Raw genomic sequence first — 20,288 nt, 5'->3', positions numbered from 1 at the left:
AATCAGAATGGCCATAAGGTTTTCAGCAATGTGTCTCTCAGCCTGTCAACGACCGGAACTAACTGTTGTACAACAACAACACAAAAATTCAGATTTCCTGAATATTTGATCAGTTCACTCCATTACATTACAGATGATTTCCTTAAATCCATTTCATTTTGGATAAAATGATCTTCTCTCATTAGATTGACGCGTGTATTTCTTTCAACCATTATTTTCTCTCTCTTAAACAACAGCCCAAACTGAAACGGGCTCTATACTCGACACAAGGGCGGCTGAAAGTCAGCGAGTGTGTGCTGGAGTCCGATGTCACATGAAGTCTACATTGTGGCAGCTACGTGCAGCGGCCTGTGGCTCTGGCTGGAAGAACAGGCAAAAATAGATTGAACATGCCGGTGCTCCGCTTGTTCCATTGCTGTGTGTTTGTTACTTTTTTCCCGCAGTGTTAGACTGAGCTGGGACAAAAGGAGACGCAGACTGTAAAAAGGTGCGATTTTGACAGATGAATCGGGATGACCGAAGGGGAGCCCAAACGAGAGACTAAATCAGGACAGAGGGAAATGCAGAAGAGTGTGTTTTAGACTCTCTTCATACCTGAACTCATCAGGGAGTCAGTGCGTGCGATTATAGGAGGATATTTTTTATAGTTGTGGCCAGGGGCACCTTTTGAAATAAACTTGTGCCCTTCAAGACTACGCACTTCATCGGTAATAAACAAATTATATCACAGCATAACTGTTCTATGAAATTTTACATTTCTATGGAATAATAATGACAAAAGTTTGTTTAAGAAAATAATATCTAGTGCTTTCAAGTGCATACGTCTCAGTATTCTTCTAGATTAGTATTTTACAAAAAAAATGTCAAGCAACAGTAAATTGTGCTTCATGTTGTCACCGTTATGTTCAGTTAGTTTCTGTCTTCATGGACTCTCATTTGTCTCCTTGGTTACTGTCATTATTAGTTTTTGTTTCAGCTGTGTTTGATTAATTATCTTGTTTGAGTTTGTTATTTATATGGTACCTTCTCCTGCCGTTTGGCTATTAATATAAGTAAACATTGTGTTGGAACCTTACTCTTCTGTGTCTCTTCGTCTGCCTGCCTGCACACACTGTAACATATGCAGTAACATCTAAATGAACTGTTTTTTTTAAAGTTAATACATATTATATTATCACCCTGAATACATAACAAAAGTCATGAAGGGTAAGTTCAGGTAGAAAAACCTAACAACTGCATTTTTCACTTTTTGTAAAACTATTTTTTTTTTTAGCTAAAATAAATTGTGTAGATTTTTAAATAAATGTTTGAAAGGAGACATGCACAACACAAGAAAATACCAGTTCTTACAGCGTGCCACCGCTATGACTCCACCCTTATATTAAATATTTTTGTCATATATTAATTCTCCTTCATGAATTAATTCATTAGTCCAGGGGGAAACCCAGTCTAGTCTCATCCTTATCTCCCTCATCATGGACTGTAAGCCAAAACTGTTTACATTTATCACTTTCAAGGAATATATTATCATGTGAACTCATTAAATACAATAAAGTATAACCTCAATATCAAATGTTGTAGTTTATTATAATTTTTTTTTTAAAGTGTCACAATAAAAAAACAACTAAGAAAAAAAATACAGAAGTATGAATGATTGATAAGCAATCATGTAATAAGTTATTTCACGTTCTCTCAAATGGATATTAGCCAGGGCACCTTTTGACTGCTCAAGTAAGAGCTAAAGAGAGTTTAAATCATGTCCTAATTACCGCCCAGCTATGGAAAGTAGAGCGCTCTGATTTGAATTTGCCCTGCTTCTGAAATAGCTCCCTAGGTCCAATTCAACATTTCACCAGAGCTGATGTACTGTTTGCAATATTTAAAGCCTAAATCATGTAAGGCGGAGTTTCAGAGTGGAATGAAAAGTAGGAAAAAAAATTACAAAAAATTTATGAAAGTGGAACATTAGAAATTATGTATACACACTATTATTATTATTTGGCTAGGTTCTTTGGCTAAGTTTGTTTCATTTGAAAAGTATAATTAATTTTTGCTTGCGTTTGCCTTATCTGCCATTTGAAGAGTGCAATGGGGAAGACGTCCACAATGGAATAACAACTTTGCATCTAAGTGATTAAACAATATCATTCATCTGTTTACAATAAATAAAGCAACAAGAAAATGAACCTCAAGCCTCACTGGTTTCAAAGCCTGGGAGATCTGTCCTTTGACATTTTATTAGTAGCAGCAGAAATAAAAAAAAGACCTTTTTTGAATCCTCAACTTTAAAAAGATGTTGGTCCATTAAACCACTGCAATTAAGTTGCTCAAAACTCCCCCCTCATGCCATTAACTGCAATATCTAATTAAAACTAAAAAGGGAGTCATCTTTGATTGATAGGATCTCTTTTCACTATTTTGCATTTTAATGTTCATTAATAAACTTTTATTGTTTGGTTAATTATAATACCCCCTTTAGATAATGACTTTTTGTCTTTTGTTGTAAAGTGCACTCAGCTACATATGGAGAGGCTGAAGCTGATGAAGCCATGCTTTACTTATTTAAAATGATAAACCCATAAACAACTGTTTATTTTTAATGTTTAATTTGCATGAGAAGTCAGAGATTTCCTTTGAAACTGATATAAATCAAATTTCATTTTGCTTTTTTTCACTGCATTAACTTTTTCTGAAGCTTCATTCAGTCTAAAGGACAAAGAGAGCTTTTCAAAGCCAATATTAGTCATCAACTATAAGCAGTCATTATATTCACTCGGAGCACACTATGCATAATTAGAGATATATAAGATAAACTCAATCACTAATGATTGCATGGATGCTATTTCATATCTGTACACACAGGAGAACTTCTCATGAAAAATGTCCACTCTAATTCAAATGTGCGTACGCACATGAATTTGTTCTGAACCTCGTTCTAATGTTAATGAATTTGGAGTATTCTAAATGAGTGGCCGCGTGCCTGAGGTTGGTCATTTGCATAAAACACACCCAACCCATCTCCATATAAGGGCTTTTCACACACCCTTTCCCACAACCATTCGTCACTCTCTGTAAACATGATACTCTCTAACAGACCCAGACTACAGACTTCTCATCAGCCAGCTGTACATACACATATCTGCATTGTTATACAGAGAAATCTCACAGCTCGAGCTATAATGCAGATTGTCTTACTCTTTCAATGTATATGTTAAAAATCTCTGTATAAATATCTCTTACAACCCTTGAGACCATTTGAATTTCACTTGTGTGGTTTCATTTTTCCCTGCTTTTTTTGTTGTTGTAAATTTAGAATAAATTTTGCATGAAAGTTTCTTTGTGAAAACATTCATACTCATATTTCACACAGTGTGAGCTCGAAGGCGGGAATGAGACCCATTGTCAGAAGAAGTAAGAGAACTAAAACTTAAGCCTGTAAAAGCCAGACAACAGCTTGCAAAAAAAAAAAAAAAAAAGTGTATGTACTAAGGGTAGTGGCAAAGGCTAGGCAAGTATTAAACTCCTTACATCACTTTATAAAACGAGAGAAGGGAAGAAAACAAGAGAGCAGAGGGCCCAGTGGAGGAGTAGATTGATCAGGGCTTGTAATGGGGCAGTGATAACCTTGTGTAATGATATGTTGCTGTGCTTGTGATTCCTGTGCTGGCCGTGGCCGCCGTGCATGATGGATCACAACCGCGAGCTGATAGTGCCATTACTCACTGACACGCGCACCTGCCTGACACCCATCCCCTCTGGACACAGCAGACCCCCAGAACCCGGTCCACTGAGACACTCCACTGGAAATTCTGCAGTCCAGCAAATCCCGCAAAGTTCCCCGACTACCTCCCCGTGCCTCTTTTGTAGGACGTTTCCCTTTTTCTCTCTCTTTACCTAATGTTTCCTCGAGTTACCTGCACTCTTTGTCTCTCTCTAGTGAGTTTGAGTATTTGACCTAAAGAAAACTTCAAAGTGTTTCTCTTTGTAAGTATTACAAAAAAATCTGATTCAATCCTATTTCATTATTTAACATTCTGATGAACAGGCGTTTGTTGTTCTGAATTACAGTAGAGTAACATGAGTAGCGCTAGAATAGAAAACACTCCCCTGTGACCCTGGTGTCTCCAGAGACTGTCACTACAGTATATCTTCCTGATTGAATTTCACCCTTATCTTAAAGACGTGCATCTGGAAAACTGCAAAAGAAAGTCATCACTTGCTAGCATGGAAAACAAGCCCTCTGGCAGACATACCAAACCACGTGCTTCTTAAAATGGGGCCATAATCCACACACGCTAGCGCTTAAATTGATTGAATAGTTATTAATTTTTTGTTGTTGTTATATTCTCGTTCTGTTGACTCTTTTTGTTAATGTGAATCAGTTCCTAGCTCAAATGAAAAAAAAAAATATATATATATATTAACTTATACCTTTGCCGTCATCTATCGCTCAAGTTCATCTTTAAAAACGCAATTTAAATTAATAAATTAAAAACACTGATAAATGTAAGCTTTAGTAAATACTGCACATTATATTGATGTGATGCCTAAATTCAACTATTTTAGACTGATAAACTTTACTATTTATCAGTTATCAGCCATCACATAATTATCAGCTTATGGGGGCTAGAATTCATTTATAAACAATATTTAAATAATAAAAAAAAAGATCTCACGGCTAAATGAGAAAAGTATGATGGCCAGGTCTCTCTGTGGCTCGTAGTTCAGAGGACCCTCATGACAGAATCACAGCCTTTTACTCTCACAATGTGCACCCCGGCAGAGCACCAATATCGGGCTAGCAAACGTGTCAACCCTCATGATAACTGCACCCTACTAGCCACCCAAACTGCAGCAGCCCCTAGCCTATCAATCACAACAGGCCAGCACAGAGAGCCTGCCTCCCCTGCCACTGGATGATGGAGGAGGGGAGAACTGGAGCTCCATGCATATCAGCCGCTGCATTTGTAGCCCTCCAGGAGAAGAGCAGGTGAAGGGCTGAGAGAAAGAGTGAGGGTGCGCATGGGAGTCATAAAACACTTGCCACTGCTCCATCCTTTCATGCAGATGTTTCCGTAATCGTTTTGCCTGTCTGTTCGTGTAAGAGATCACATCACTTGAAAATATTGTCTTTCTTAGGAGAATGTCAGGTTTACAGAATTATTTTATTCAAATTCATTTTGAGATATTTCATGGCTAAAGTACGGGGTACAACAGGGCTAAAACACCCCCCAGGGAAGCCCTTTAATTTTACTTCCTTTCAAAACAATACAAAAAAGTGACAGATACCACTATAAAATATATTATATACTGTACACACACATAACATTTGCCATTTTGTACATTAACTTCAGATATATATCTATATTTGTGACAAATATATCTACACAGTATATCTAAATTATCATTTTATTATCAATTACCAGTCACTGTGTATTTATATACACACTCATTTTTTAATCATAAAAAAAAAAAAAAAAAAGAATTCTACATTTTGTGTCATTGTTTTCCCTCTGTCTTCATAACTAGCAATTACTGTATTCACACATTTTGCTATTTCTCTTTGGCTTTCCAACACACCTTTAAAGAAAATAGGAGAGCATGGTTAAGGTTAGCACAAACCTTATTAACTGCACATAAATAAGATGCAATATGGAGTGATTTGAATTTGACTAATTAATTATGTATATTTCAATGAAAAAAAACTCTCGTCTTACCAGTTCTGCATTCTCTAAACTAGACATATTTTCTCAGATTCATGGCATTTATAAATGTCAAAATATTGTGCACATCCCTCTTTCTCTCTGGCAGTGTTTCGCACGCAGCAAGCCAGACGAAAGGAGGATTACGCTTTATTGGGGGAAAGCTGAGAAAATTACTCAGCGGAAAAGAAAAATGTTGGCATGCCATCAAAAACTCATCCAGAAGAATTACCATATGACTCTTTACCACTGGCTGCCAAGAGAGGAAAAAAAGGCTTGAAACCCGTAGGAGTGTTTTGCGCTTCTAAAGGCACACGCTACAACTGCGCGGCTACATCAAACACTTGAATAAGCATGCATTACCATGCTTGTTTTAATCTTGGAAGGCTCTGTGCTATTTCCAGCACCTATTGTGAAAATGTCAAGTAGTGAAATTGAACTGGGTTGCATATCTGTGGCTGTCACCAATCTGTCTAAACAGGTTCTGACTGTTTAAAGAGATTTCAGTGAGAACCGTTTACCATATTGCCTATTGACTGCTCAAATTACAACTGTCAGTTTAACTAAAATATTATTTGACTTATTTTGACGACTTTGAAAGCGTCATGTCAGGGTTGACGTTGCTCTTAATATCAAAATAATGTCCATTTCAGCTTTCATAACAGAGCACAGTGCTAAAAGGAAGTGACAATTGTCAGGGTACCTGTAAATGCAATTCTCAGACTAGAAATGCACTTTGATGTGAAGCCTGTCAGCTTCCACTAAACATGCTTTTCATTTTTGTTTTACATCTACTTTACCACAGTGTTGTTGTAAAGACTATCAGCTCCTCTGTAATTTTGAGTACTTTCTGTTCATGAGAAATAAAACATTTGTGAATATTTTTTAAACAGATGTCTGTTGATTGGATTTTGACGTATGACTGCAGAGAAATTCAAATGATTCACAAAAGAGTGAATAACATGACACAAATTGAAGTTTAGTGGCTAATTAGCTTGAAATGGGCCACTTAATTGGTCTCGAATGCAATGAGAAAAACATCCATATTTCACTTTGTCTTCATTAACGCACTGGAAAGTGCTCATTTGATTTATAATAATGAAGTTAAATAGCAGATATTTATTTCTTGGCCTAAAATATTTGACTGAAGCATTTAACGAGGTAAACTGAGGAAACAAACATGTAAATATTGAAATAAAATGTTGCCATGTTGAGCACACGGCTCATTGATGAGACTCTACATTCTCATTAAGCCATTAAAACCCTTACAGGTTTTTAGCCCGTCGTACGTCTGTTACCATATGACGGCTCTGGAACTTGATGCAAGACCCCCAAAAAAATGCAATTATATGCACCCGAAAAAAAAAATTTGGTTATGATTCAGAGATCCAGCAATAGTAGATGTTCAAGAGGAAAGAGCTCGAGTCAGGGAACAGCACTGAGCTGTGGAAGGATCACAGACCGGCCCTCTTGAAGATGGCACCTGAGGGATTCTTGCCATATGTTTAAGCTTTGTCTTGTCCTACAAAGTTAGTGCGCCCTTCATCATGCTTCGTCAAAGAGGAGCTTGGCTGTGACAAAGAATGTGGGCTACCGGCGAGAAAGGAGGATTCAGTGAGGTATCGCTCCTAGCTGCTTTTAAACAGGGCCGACCGCTGCACTGATTATGGCATAATTAAAGCAGCAAAGCCAAGAGATTATCCACCTGGTTATGGGCTCAAGTCTCTTCACTAATAGGGCAAATGAGCAGCTCCAGCTTGCAGGTTCGGGCCAGCCGCACAGCCGATTAATGCAGTTTATTGGGATCTGTTAAAAGCATTAAGTGAAGACAAGAGCAGTAATTCGTCATGTTTAAAGGCAGAGAAATTAAATCATAGCAGAGGGAAATGAGCATAGATAAAGCAAAAATGCTCTTTTAGAGGTTACCTGTTTGCAAGCGGTGTACTTTCACGCACTGCACCCCTCCCCACCACGAGTCTCCTGGTGGACCACTTTCATTCTCCTTTAAGTGGGTAAATTGGAAATAATTGCCTCAACCGTAAACAGAATTTGATTAAAGGACAAAAGATACCTGTGAGAGCATATGAGAGGGAATTAAATTGGATTTGCGTAACTGCTAAGTGTGGCAGGAGCCGCAAACCCACTTTCTCATTTACCCTCACTGGCAGCTGCGCTCAGCACTGCTGGATGTAGCGACATTTCACGTCCATGGGACAGTTTTTAGGCTGATTTTCATTAACATCACTTTGTTTTAATTGTTTAAAATCTTTTTACAACTTTTCCGATATTTTACATATCATTGTGCTCATTTAACAATAAATGTTTTGCCTTTTGCTCTTTTTTAACATCCTAACAGAACCACACTTTTACACAACTAAAGTGCAGACTAACTTTCAGCTTCATCCTCCTCTGAGTGTTTTTAAGCATTCAAGTAACTCGAATAAACACTAACAACAATTCTAATCTTCAGTCAAATTATGGCCTCACTGAATGAGCAAAAAAGTGCTCTGAGAATATATTTTCCGCTTTCTTTGGAAGAGAAACCGGTACCAGGCAGCTGAACTTTGGAAATCCATGAAACTACAATGGAAATAATTTACAAGCTTTTCATTTGCATAAACATGCAGCCTTGTCAAACAAACATGCTTGACTTTAACCACAAAAAGCCTGAAAACAATGCTACATTTCTGATGGGAAAAGATTTTTCAACATAATTGTAAAATTCAGAAAACTTCTCCTGTCATAACTTGAATAAACAGACATGCTGAACAGGGAAATTGAAATGCATACAAATTTTGCAGACAAAAAAAAAAAAAAAAAAGTCACGAAAATGCCTTTGTGTCATCGTTTATGCAACTTTAGCAACCAAAACTATAACAGTTCAAATTAGTTTTCACACTCACAATTATGGAGGCTGCTGTATCTGGTCTTAAATTGTAAAAAAAAAAAAAAAGGTTTTTAAAATGTTTTGAAGAGTAGAAGGACAAAACTAAGGCACATGATGCAGGGTATCATTGTGAAAGCTTGCATATTTTCACTCCAATTAATTTTCCAAGGACAAAAGACAGGAGTTTTGCTAGACTCCATAAATTATTACAAAAGACAAGAGACTATCCTCTTAAATAACAGTTTTTGCTTTGTCTAAATTGTGTGGAGTTCTTTTGCAGAGGTGCTTGGGAAAAAATTTACCATTTCATGGTAGGGGGGGCCATCTGCTGGTCATTTTAAACAGCAGATTTTCCAAAGAGTTTTTCATCTTGATCCAAGAATTTATGTTTACTTATATTGTATTTTAATTGTAGGTAAATTATGTGCCATTCATATTAAATGCATAAGCATGTAAAAAAAAAAAAAAATCATGTAATTTGTCATTCAATGGTTCAGCGCAACTTTGTAACTGCATACTGGATATAGTCTGCCTCTAAAGATTTAAACTCCCTGTATTGATGCATCGGAGCGAGAGTGTTTATATTTGTGCAGTAAATGTGTTTCTCAGCTTTCGTTTCTCTCCACCTATTTGTGAACTAAAACAAAGAGGAGGTAACTTAGTGGAAAGTGATGAATAGGTTTGCTGGCACCATCACTCGTACAATGAAGGTGCCAGACCGGGTGCAGAAATGTTCAAAGTCATTGTTCCCCTGGAGACGGGTCAGCATATTGGTCAAAGCCTGATGCGACTCTACTGTGCTTTATCCTCATGTGCACCCGACCACCTCCACCCAGAGCCAAGCACTGAGGATTATCACATTTATTTTGAGTAAAATCTCCCTCCCAACTGCATCGCATGCACAAACATCTCCTTGATGTTTGCAATGCGTCCTCTGATGTTTACCTGCATAAATAATGTCTTTGGTGTGCCTTTGTAGAAGAGATCATGTGTGTAATGTAATTCTGAATCTGATATATCATTAGAGTGATAACGAATCAGGACAGGCCCCAAGCACTATGTACATTTACTTTACAGACACTTGACTGGGTAAAAGTGTGTAAAATAATGAAAACCGCCTGGTTTTAAACCACAACACGCTCACAATATTGATTTATCTTAAAGAGCTATATGATCCTTAAAATTTACTTATATTGATCATGTAACCTTTTGTAGTCAGGTTGAATTGCATGGTCATTGAAATGAATCAACAATGTTAATTGAGAAATTACTAAATTTTAAGATAAAATATACTTAGAGTCAAAAACTGATGCTTTTATCAGTGGATGTATAAATAATTTCAAATTGTACACAAATATATTATATAAACTATAACAGTTATTTCTTTTTATTTTACAGTATGTTACAGTGACTTACCCAAGAAAGTACTGGTAATATGCAGTAACTACATCGGTTAAGGTTAGGTTCAGGGTTAGTACATAACCCAGTTATTGTAATTGCTATAATAAGTACACAGTATGTACATGTGGAACAGGATTAAATAAAGTGCTACCACAATAACGGATGTATATATAATATTTATTTATTAAAATGACTTATTTTGTATATGTTTATAATATATAAAACCATGTTATCGAGTTATAACAATATTTACTACATTTTAGTGCTTTATCCATTTAAAAGACAATAGGCTATTGTATAACTGTAAAAAGATCTGTAATGTAATTGAAACAACATTAGAATTTGTAATACTTAAAATGTACAAAGATTCACACAAAATTTAAGAAAAGTTGACTGGTCTAGTTGATGAGATTTTTTCAGTCGTTACACTAATCTTCATGAATTTAGTCTCACTTTAAAAGTTGAACGTGAGGAACCGAGAGCAGGGGGGTGCGCGCGCGCGAGAAACTGTCAAAGACACGCCGAGCGCCCTGAGAATCCCCACGCAAGGCACACCTTATTAAACACTGCCTGATAGGGTCAATAGCCTGCTCTCCCAACACCACCCTAGAACAATTTCAATTTTAATAGCTTTTACTATGTATTTCACAGGCAAGCCCCCCATTGAAATAGAGCCATCAAAAAGTCCCGCCGACAGATTCAAGCCCGGGAGCTTGGCGTAATTATCCCAGCGGACGCGCGCCTCTGTAAGGTAGTTCAACCTCGTTCATCATCTCCAGCAGGCCCCGGACTCTGCCTGCTAATTTCATCCCCAGGATTAGCTTTGCTCACTTGTCTATCTTGTTATATTTCTTGAGGGTGAAATATCGCCTTCCACTTTTAATAAGGCTGAGCGGGGCCACGCACCGTTGCCTGCGCGCGGCATACGCGCGGAAAAAGGGGCAGAAGGGGAGCAAAACTTTGCCGCGCGCTCTTCTGGGGAGTGACCGGAGAGAAAGAGTGAAGGTGAAAGCGTATGCCTGCGATACCTGCAGGGCAATGCAAGCTGTTTGCTCTCTGAATAGAAAAGAAAAGAGGTGTATAGGAGCTCTAGGCCGTGCGCGCTGATACACCTCCAGAGAATGCCCGTGCGCGCCGAAATTAGCAGACGCTCGCGAGGCGGAGCACGAGCGTGACATCTTATTAAACTTGTGGATCAAATCCGCGTATCCTCAGATCATTTGCCATCCGTTTGTCACCTTCACCCTCCACCCCGCGCGCCCTGCGCTTAATTACAATGTATTGTGTTTAAAGGGGCAATTAAAGCCATCACACCAATGGCGTGTTGGACTTTAATTACCCATTGATAATAAGGGTGAATGCTTCTGTGTACTTGCAATAGCTTGTGTCTCGTTCGTACAGTGCACCAATTTACGCTTATTTTTGCCTTTTTTTTTTTTTTAGAACGTAAGCTAAAATAACTTACATAAGTCATTAATAAGAACATTATAAGATCATATATAAATCAAATCAATGTTTAATGAACATTTAAATTGTTTATCGTTGTTATTTTTATATTTATTATTATTAAATTATTTATTACTTACTAAAGGTCATTTTAGAGCGCAAGAGCGCGAAATGTCATTTATTTCCTACATTCATTTTACTATAATTATGACAAAGCTGCTTATTTATTTATTTTAAAATCTTTATAAGAAACTGGAAAACAATTGTTATTGAGGGGGAAAAACAAAGAAATATGATTTCTCATTTTTATGTATGTTTTAGATTATTTTTAATGTAATAATACTTTAAAAAATTATAATGTATTAATATGAATCATTTCAAGTCATCCTGCGGCCTCCTTGGAAACTTGCTGAGGCCCCCTAGTGGGTCCCGGCTCACTGGTTGAGAACCACTGCTATTGAGAATTACTTTGCATACTCTATTATTTTATTTTGTTGCGGCAATGACCACTTATTACAATGAATTGTGTCTCTGCAGGCAAAAGTTAACTTAGTTTAACCTTAAAACAGGCAGACCGTGTTATCAAATATGTGCCTGACAGTCCAGGCCAAAGGACTCAAGAAAAAAATAAATAAAATAGACCTAATTACATTCGGATCACAGTGACATGAAGCATTTCAAAACACTGCTAGCTATTATTCTGTTTCTGCTCACCTTGAAATATTCAAGAGCTCACATATCACTCATTCATAGGGCAGAAAAATTGAAAAGAGAGATGGCAAAATATAATTAACCTTGTTACAGCCAGGTCAAACAACCGATTTTTATTCGTTTCATATGACATCGCTTTGAGGCAATATTTTCCCAGGGAGACTCATGGCATACGACATAAATTGAGATAAAAATGAAAACAAGAAACCTGAATTAATACTACTGTACTGTATCAAATAAAAAAGCTTCTTGGCACCTGTGAGATACCCTTAAGCAGTTTAGAGGTAAATCGCTATTGAACCAGATCCTTTTAGCTACTGGAGCTTATTGCTTCAGACTTTCATCACAGAGGCCAGCTAACATTTGATACTTCATCATCCACCCATGGCCTCACAGAAGCCACTGAGTACACCTGACACATACACACACACACACTGCTTTACAGACGGACAGACAGACAGACAGACAGACAGATAGACAGACAGACAGACAGACAGATAGATAGATAGATAGATAGATAGATAGATAGATAGATAGATAGATAGATAGATAGATAGATAGATAGATAGACAGATAGACAGATAGATAAACAAACAGATAGATGGATAGACATGCAACTTCAGCATATATGTAGCGTATACAATAAGATTCCATCTATATATGCACAACAATTAACACCTTATAGGAACGTTTTAAATGTGCAGATTTATTGTGTTGCTTTTAAAGTCGTGAAAATACATCATTTATAAATCGCAATGTACCAAATCACTAGGTTTGGTAAAATACATTTGCTCATTTGTGGGATTTTTTATGTTATTGATTTAAATGAATGTCCATATTTTAAATAAATGGATGAGCAAGTACAAATTGGTAAGTTCATGATTAGACAGTGTTATTGAACTGTCTCTCTGGTGGTCCAGACCTGATCCGGTCTAGGTGTTTCCTGCTTAATTAAGACTCAGCTGTCACATTGTTCATTACTTTTGCAACCCTCTCTTGTGAGTGAATTGCCGCCGTCCGTTAATATTTACAGCCTAATACCCGCAACCCCGAGAAGCCACAGCACTCAAATTATATGTCAGATAATTAAAAGAATAATTATGAACGGTCAGCAAGGTATGAGCAATATTTCATAGATGATTGTGTATTTATTTTCCATTTTTCATGGTTTAAATGTATTTTGTATGCAAATAAGTGCAGGACACTTTTTAATTAACCGTGAGGGGCATTATGAGTAACATGGTTATAGAATATTTTTGTATCTATCATGCATATACTCAAAAACAGGTGGAATTATGGGTAAAAAAAAAAAAAATTTATATACAATATTTTATAGTATTGTCCTAATTTTATTGACTTTAATTATTATTTGTCATCATCGTTTATAAATAATGTTTTATATTGTAAATGAGTTCTGTGAGCCACTTGATGACACATACAGTAAGTGCAGCCATATGAGGTCATCATCATATATTCTTATATTATACAAATGCAATCCATCTTACAGATGCTACTGCTAGTACTCTGAGTCAGTACATTCAGCTCCAGCCCCTCTCCCTCCATACTATCCCCCTCTCACATAAAGACGGTCATTAATTGAATCACATAATTTTCCACAAAAGGCCATTTGCAACTTCAGGTGTGGAGGGATAATGGGGGATGATATTTCTATCCAACAATGCCAGGGGCAGACTCTGATCATTTTCTCTTCTGAAGGTTAAACTTAGATAACCTGCCTTTGGCATTTAATCAGCTACTTGTTAAATACTCTTTTGGTAATAAAATAATTTAAAGTTTTATTGCTTCTCAAATAAGGCTCTTTTTAAATGGATTTAATGACTTTGTTATGGCTTTGCTGAATGCATCCCTAGTTAGGCTAGTGTGTAAAAGCCCAATGGTAATGATATGCTTTACAGCTTGCAAAATCGCAATGATATTCATTAAAATGACTTTGGTAATCACTGTGTGTAAATTAGAAATACCTGTCCCATCGGCAGACATTTAAAGGGATAGCATCCCGCCGTACAGAATTACTATTATACTATAAAAGTCTGTATGGTTTATACATAAGGAATAGACGATCCTTCTCTAATATAGAGGTTTCATGAAAGCATTACTTTGTGATAACTAGCTTTTAATAATCTCAGTTAATGTTCATTTTACATACATTTCTTAACATTTCAAGTTATATATATATTTTTTTTTTATTAATTTGAATAAATACTGTAAACTTTAGGTACACTATACCTTCTGGCCCTCTAGTGGTTAAAAAAACAAAACCATGCATTTTGCGGAAGAACATGTTTTGGCTCTGCTTCGGCTCTGTGGATGAATATGGTTATCCAACTGCTCAAGCCACTGCTAAGGATAAGAGATATAACCAGTTTAGATGGAAAGGATCTCAAGCTGACTAGCTAAAGAGCTATCTCCATTAATAGACACTGTACTTCCTTGAAAATAAATTCCAGCATAGCTCTACAACAACCATAATTAAATGACCCTTAATTATAAACAAATTAAGAAAATTAAGAAAAAAACATAACAGCCATTGCAACGGCATTCAAATGCATGAATATCGGTTGGCGCTCTTTATAAAGCGGCATCGAACGCCACTTGACTTGCCACCGTTTGTTTGAGCAAGCCCGACATAGAAGTTCCTCGCCATAGAAAAGTACAGCATCACAAGCTGTTATTGTGAACGTGCCGTGTTCCGCGGAGAAGACTGTCAAAAGAGCTCAATGCAGCTACTGATTATATATTGTTCATCCAAAGTATCCCTGAAATATTTCCATTTGTTGCTTATTTAACTGAAAAATTATGCTCTGATCTATTATTCTCTCTTACTATTATATTTTTGATTCAACGACAAAGTGAAACAACTGCAAGTGTTTTACATTGAGCGTTTTTATTTTTTTTATTTGCTAGTGGTTTGGGGGGTGCCAGATTTTAAAAAAGGTTTAAAGTTTGAGAACCACTGCTATAAAGTGTTACTAGTTTAGAGTCAGCAACATTTAGTCATTTTAGGTGAAAAAGTCTGTCCTGCAAATGCTTTACAATATTGATGTTGCTCTTGGTTGGGTAATTAAAAGACAACCAAAGACATATATATGCAGAACATAAAGGTTTTTTTTTTATATAAATTAGCTTTCACCTTCCAACATTTCCTTCAGAAGACTTGATTGTCTGCCCTTCAGAGTCCAGATATGGTCGTGCTTCCTGTCCACTGACACCAATATAAATGGCCTTATTATCTCCCATTGGAGTGGGGGAACCTGGTGTGGTCTGGTCAAATGAATCACCAGCAAGCTTTCCTTTTTTGGCCAGGCTCCAGCTCTTGTTTTCTCATCAGGTTCCGGTGCCTGTTAATGACAAAGTAACAATAACTCACCCGGATTAAAAGCCTAAATCTGCAGTTGAGTGGCAGAGTGACCAGCTAATGAGGTGCATTTGGGTAAATTGTTGACAGTGCTCTTCACAGAGAGGAAGGGGCTATCTTTATTAATTTCCCAAAGCTATGACAACAGCGGAAAGAGCAAAGTCAAGCAGATGAAGATGAATACACCGGTTGGGTCCTCGGGAACTTCTGCATTAGTGCATGACAACCTAAAATGCTCTTGTCACCAATGAGCGTCACATTCGCCTGTGGGCACTTAGTGGGGGAATAAGAAGCCGTCAGGATGACAGATTGCTGAAGACCGGGACTTGTGGGGAAAAAATGAGAAATGAACATTTGGTGGAGGCGGCACATGATGGGTGACAGTTATGTGATATGCTCATGTCAATTTAATAATTCTGTCACCGGACGAGTGGAACAGAGGGAACGTATGAGAGAAGTCATTAACTTCATACAGGTCTCCATATTCTGTGAATGGTTAAGTCAGATCAGCACTTCAGAGATTTCAAAAACAACACATTGTTTAGACCCAGGTTTGTATGTTTCAAATAAAATAAATGCAGCCCACGAGGATGCATGAAACTCATTGCTCAGTAGTTCCACAGGGATGTGATGTGCCACACGGGAACTTCCTGCTTAATTGGTCAGAATCAAATCATCTATACAGCAATGCATTTAAAATAACATTTTAGTACAGTTAATTTCTTATAGTGTTTTTGTCGTTTCACATGCTGAGGTGTATTTCAGATGTGATCATATTGATTGGATGTGATAACGCCACAAGAAAACTTCTCCAGAAGATTTGACTGAAGTTAAACCAGCAATATAATGATTTATGCATGTATAGTAAAGTGGTAATACTACAGTCTGGGTTATACAATTGGACCCATGTTTAAATTGGGAAGATAGTTAGACAAGGAAAAGAAAGGACAAAAATGTTCCTCTTAAAACCTCTTAAACACAATTGGTGTTGTAACTCAATTTGTCCAGCAGATGGCCATAAAGAGTTGATGGATGGATAGATACACTCACATTTGTATACGTGCATGTTGTATAAAATTCATTGTCACATCAATCTTCTTGATGGATTAATAAATTACATATTCATGCACTTTGTCCGTTTATAGTTTGTGTAAAACTCTGGGACCACTAACTATATATGTAAAAAAATAAAAACGCCAAAAAGCACAGCACAACAGTTTGATTGTCATTGATTTTGCATTTACTTAGTCCTCACCAGCCCTTAGGAAAATTACATATGGTTTTACCACAGTAACCACATTGAGACGACGCATTTGTGAACTGCACTTTTTTTTTCTTCTTTTTTTTTTTTACTTATATGATAAAAAAAAAAGCAGCAACTTACCTGTCGTTTAAATTACACTTGACAGTTTCTTAAGCCTTTCCCAAAATCCCGCTCAAGCGGTGACGTTGGGCGATACCATTTCTACAGGGAATGAAGGGGCGAAATCATCTCAGAAGACGATGAAGGGACGATACCATCACACAAGGAGGGAGGGGTGTCCTGTTCGCTAAAAAAAAAAAAAAAAAAAAAAATTCATCACATGCGGCCACCGGCCAGGGGCATTTTCACAGCAGGGCTGACCCGACCCGACCGCTCGTGCTCAGCGGAGGCGGATGAATCGCGTATCTCGGAGATATGTACATGAACAGTCCGATCCCATTCAATTTCCCCTGGAATATCTGAGTGCTTTCCCAGTCAATTAACGGTAAGTTTGTGTTTGCTTTTAGTGTGTTGCGCTTATTGCATTACCTGATCTATAGTAAATATAGGAAAGAATGCTGTTGTTGCCATCCATACTCTGATCCCATCACATTTCTAATGAAAATCATGTCATAGTAAGACTTTATATTTTTATAAAGACTACAAAGACTTTTGACTACAAGTATTTTTTGTTATAATCTTTTAACTTACAACTAATATTACTTATAACTTATAACTTTTTCATCGATAAATGAAATAATTTAAAGTCAACATATTTGTTTAAATAAAATTATTATTATTCTCATTGATTAATTACGAAATGCACACAGCAGATAAAACACACTGTTACTATTATTTGACCATCTGTAATGTAATTAGGCCAATAATCAATAATTTTGAAGAGTTAATGGCAAAATACTGTCATTGATTTGCAGTAGATTTTATTAAATGTCAGGACATGTTGACAATGCTAACTAACCTGTTGCACAGAAGTTTAAATCCCTGTAGAGTGTCACACTGACCATAATGTTATTGATTTTATTTCTGACTGCAAAACTCGTTCTAGCTCATGTGGAACTTTGTAATGATTATTTTACATTAAACATTTAGTTTTGCATTATTTAACTCTAAACAGTGTCTAATAAAATTACAAATAACTACTGATAGAATCAGGAATTTATTGCTATCCTTATCCTATATGAATAGTATTCTCTGTTCATATTGTGAAAGAGTAGAATGTTTAATGTATACTCTGATTTACTGGATTTCCCTCCATGTAGACAACACAAACAGACAGTTTATCTCTTCTTTTCACTCAAGGACGTTGCCTCTTGCTTTCACAGTGGCTGCGTCTGAATACGCATATGAGTAGTTTTTTTTTTTTCAATGAGTAACTACACAATCGCTAAAAAAGTACATCCCATGTAGTATGAATGTATGATGTATCTGGATGTACTACATTTGCCATGTTGTCATTATCATGTGACCTACCAGCCTCAGTTACGTCGCTTCACTGCCATTCATAAGTCCACTCCCGTGGCCTCATGGGATAAAGTAAAGTGTCCATGGATGCACACAATCAGAATCTCGCCGGTAGAAGTAGGTCATCCGGGTACTTTTTACCTACTCTTAATGAGTACTGTGAATTCGAACATACGTATTTTGTTACAAACTGTTTTTCGCCTACTATATAGTAGGGAAGTATGCTATTTCGAATGCAGCCAGGGAGTTTCCTAAAAAAACAATATGGCTGTAAAAGCACCACCATTTGCTTCACAATACAATATTCAACAGATAAATATTTTGATAAAACATTTTGACACTAGAACAATTTTTTTACAGCGCTACAATGCATTTTCCCTTATGTTTTGTGGATGCATTTGCAAATAAATTCACTCGTACTAATATCAGAGTGGCAAAAAAAAAACATTTATGAAGGAAAATCCACGCTTGCAGTAAGGTTTGAGAACTGAGGCTGCAAAACAAGTGTGCTTGCATTATGAAGAATTAATATGTCATTCGTCACTCCCTCAGTTGTGTCTGGTCAAGCTGACATATTGAATTTGACTGATCTTTTAATAATAATGTAGTCGAATTGCCATTTTCCCTGATTGATTTGAGTAGCTGTAGCATGTCTACATTAGATAGCCTGTGTCTTAGGAGTTTTGCTTCATTGAATTATTCATTGTTTCATTTATGTATATTTTCATTATTATTTTCACTGATAATTCTGATATATGAAGCTTTCTTATACTTGATTGGTTGTTTCAGTATGATGTTGATCCTATTTTTAGTTTTACACAAAAGCCAGCCAATCTCATGAGGTGGTGATTCTGTATTCATTTGTGCAATGGGATTTGTATGATTTTAATGATTTATGAAATATGATTTTTTTTTTTTTTTTAAGTAAGCATAAAGGTCCACCTCTAACCCCACCCTAAAACCTAACCGTCTGTGGTGCATTAGCAGATCGTACGAAACCGGACAAATTAGATTGCACAAATTCATACGAATTAGCCACCATTTCGCCAAAACGTAAAAATAGTTACAAATTGCCATGAGAGTGTGTTGCAAAAGCCACTCCACAACCACTGGGAGGAAAACTAACTCAGCCCTTTGGACGGAGACAGCCTTTCTTCCTCACAAGCTCTGTCACAAGAAAACAAAAGCCTTTTCAGCCTGCAAAAGTGCAAACTTTCTGTCAGACTGAAGTAGTAACTATAGAAATTGGTAACAAGAGCCTCAGGTGATTTGAACAAAGGATATCTTGAAACTCAGGACTGAACTCTTACTTCAGCTGTCAAAAGATGATATATATCTGTTATTAAGACACAATTATAGGAAAGGACAGCTTATTTTTGGTGGGAACAGCTGGTGTTTGGACTGTGTTAAGCAATGTTCACAACGTTCACGGCCAGAAGGGTATTTTCTGCACGTATCACAGCAGACTGTTTAGTTAGTAGGACCGATGCCATTGGTGGAAGTGTAATGATACTTATTTAGGACGGGTAGTGTGTACAGATCCTGAGAATGTGACACTCAGTCCATCACTATATGATAATAAGCATGATGCTTTGATACTTACAAGATATCTTCATTTTAATCCAGTAATATATGCTTCTTTCTGATGAAAATGAACAGATTATTCCCGCAGTATCCCAAAACGCCTTCAGACTGGACAAAAAGACCTGTCTGAATGCAACTGGCCATCCTTGAAATGTGATCTCTCGCAGGGGTCCAGGGGTCAAAGGCTAAAGGTGATGAGAAGAATGAAGCGGTGCTATCTGACTGCCCTTCTCAGCCTCTTTGTGTCCATTGAGCCTCTGGCTGGACCATGCCTGAGCACATCAAAGCACTGGCCAAACATTGTTTGCCAGCCCTGACCTTTGACCTGTTGCTATGCGGCGAGCTTTACGCAGGAGTTAGTGTGTGTGTGTGCTGGTAGAGTGAGACAGTGGGCAGAGGCGAAGCAGAAACCTGCTCCGTCACCCACTCCCTGATCAATAATAACGTTCAATGAGT

The 20,288-nt window shown here is 37.0% G+C and overlaps 1 protein-coding gene across 1 annotated transcript in view; it reads left to right on the top strand.

The window, feature by feature from the left end:
* The first annotated feature begins 17,124 nt into the window (after nucleotides 1-17,124).
* The window catches only part of greb1 (growth regulating estrogen receptor binding 1), a 28,281-nt gene continuing 25,117 nt past the window's right edge, over nucleotides 17,125-20,288 (top strand). The window contains exon 1 of the mRNA XM_082142595.1: nucleotides 17,125-17,271. The gene's annotated coding sequence lies outside the window, so the exon portion shown is untranslated. The remainder of the gene's footprint in view (nucleotides 17,272-20,288) is intronic.

This window comes from Leuciscus leuciscus (assembly GCF_965113295.1).
Source record: "Leuciscus leuciscus genome assembly, chromosome: 17".
Classification (NCBI taxonomy): Eukaryota; Metazoa; Chordata; class Actinopteri; order Cypriniformes; family Leuciscidae; genus Leuciscus; species Leuciscus leuciscus.
The sequence above is the reverse complement of the archived record's forward strand: the minus strand, read 5'-3'. Positions and strand labels throughout refer to the sequence as shown.